The sequence below is a fragment of the Borostomias antarcticus genome (genome assembly GCF_949987555.1).
Source record: "Borostomias antarcticus genome assembly, chromosome: 9".
In the NCBI taxonomy this organism is placed as follows: domain Eukaryota; kingdom Metazoa; phylum Chordata; class Actinopteri; order Stomiiformes; family Stomiidae; genus Borostomias; species Borostomias antarcticus.
This window is the reverse complement of record NC_140242.1, coordinates 20,297,590-20,299,512: the sequence shown is the minus strand read 5'-3', so window position 1 is coordinate 20,299,512 and position 1,923 is coordinate 20,297,590. Positions and strand designations below refer to the sequence as shown.

Sequence of the window (1,923 nt, the reverse complement as noted above, 5' to 3'; positions counted from 1 at the left end):
CCTGGAGTATGTTTGTCTACCGGCTAAGAACATTTATAAAGCAATACATTACATTAAATTACATTTCAGAGTAAGAGAGGCTTCATAGGAGCATCATAGGAGAGAGGACATTCTACGGACATGCTACGACATCCACAGCAGACACGGGGGTATCTATCGGACTCCGGGAGGTCTGCTGGTGACAGTGGGGCATCCACTGGACCTGGTAAGAAGATAGGAGGGAGAGAGAGAGGCACTAGGGAGAGGGAAGGCAGAACAGGGTTAGTAGCACATAGAGCCATACAGACCACACAGATATTGAAACAGGCAACCTGGGGCAAGCTCCTGGAATATATTTGTCTAATGGCTAAGAACATTTAAAGAACAATAAATTACATTAAATTAAATTTTCAGAGCAAGAAAGGCTAAGAGCATCAGGTCCTACTCTTCCTCCATCCACGCCTCTTCCTCCGCCTCCCACCCCTCCCCCTGCTACACCTCCTTCTTCTCCTCCTCCTTTTTCTTGTCCTCCTCCTCCTTCTCTACCTGCTTCTCCTCCTTCTTCTCCTCCTCCTCCACCCTCTTCCTCCTCCTCCTCCTTCTTCTCCTTCTTCTCCTCCTCCTCCTCCTCCTCCTCCTCCTCCTCCTCCACCCCCTCGTCCTCTGCCTACCGTATATATCCATGTCTTTAACTAGGTGGAGTCTTAGTGGGTGTGGTTAAACAGTTTGACAGATGTTAGATGTGGTAGATGAGATTCAGACCCACTGGAATGTCTGCTTGTTTTACTGTTTGCAGCATCTTGTTATGGCAACATATAGAGGATCCCCAGGCTACACACTGACTCATGCCAGCAGAGTGGAACGTCTGAGTGTATAAAAGTTCATCCTGAAAGCCTGTTAGCCCCAACCTAAGCCGGCTCTGAATGAACAGAGCTGGTGGGTTCTGAACACAAGCCAGCGTTTGGGAAACTCAGTCCGACTGCAGAGTGACATCCTGACACTAATGAACTGTTGTTGACTCAGCGCATCCAGCCTGCGAGCGCCATTCATACGCACAACGACCTCTGGCCTCGCCCTTTGACCTGCGAACCGCCCTGCTGTCCGACGCGAACCATGGATGGTCAGTGGGAGGGGACACGGTCTCTGGGAAACTCACGGTGAAAGTCTGAATCGCGACACAGGCCCGCGCGCACGCACACACACACACACACACACACACACACACACACACACAGGACACCTGCTTCTATAGATTCTTTCTATATTCTATCATAGCGTGAGTAGTATTGCAGATGTAGGTTGGTCCAGTCCCTCAGTCAGTGGGCCCGGGTTAGCCCTGGGGGGAAAAGCACCAGGTGGACAGGATAGGCAGCCGACCGAATCTGGATCCACTTATCTCTGAACCAAAGTCACTGTACCACTCTTTACGCTACTGTACATAGCCTGTTTAAAGGGCGGAAGTGTAAATATAGTACTAGATAGAGAGAAGAAGATAGAAGTAGGTAGAAGATCTAGCAGACACTGACTACTGCTACGAAAATCACACCGTGCGGATGTTTATACAGACCTCCTATTCCGACTGAACTTCAAGGTGCATAATCCCTCATGGTGTCTATGTATAACACGGCCTCTACAATCTCGCTTCCAGGGCGTTTACACAGACCTCAATGCACACAAATGTTTTCATTTTGGAAGCAGATGAAGAGAGTTGGGGATCCGGAGTGCTCTGCTTACAGTACGTTTGACTGAAATAACCTAATGGTTTTTTTTTTCCACATGTCATCATTTAGAGGCTCAGCTCTGTGCTGGATTATTAAATGTCCTGGGGCCGGAATCTGCAGAGCCTCAGAAAAGGCAGGCGTGGGCGGCAGGATGGACACGAATCAAAGGGAAACTGACATTACCTTTCCATCTACGTCTCTCTCTCTCTCTCTCTCTCTCTCT

General features: G+C 49.0%; 1 protein-coding gene across 1 annotated transcript in view; it reads right to left on the bottom strand.

The window, feature by feature from the left end:
• LOC311313147 (high-affinity choline transporter 1) overlaps nt 1-1,203 on the bottom strand; it is a gene marked incomplete at both ends in the record, with an annotated part of 94,399 nt that extends 93,196 nt beyond the window's left edge. The window contains one exon of the mRNA XM_084443209.1: nt 1,189-1,203. The remainder of the gene's footprint in view (nt 1-1,188) is intronic.
• Nucleotides 1,204-1,923: the final 720 nt, after the last annotated feature.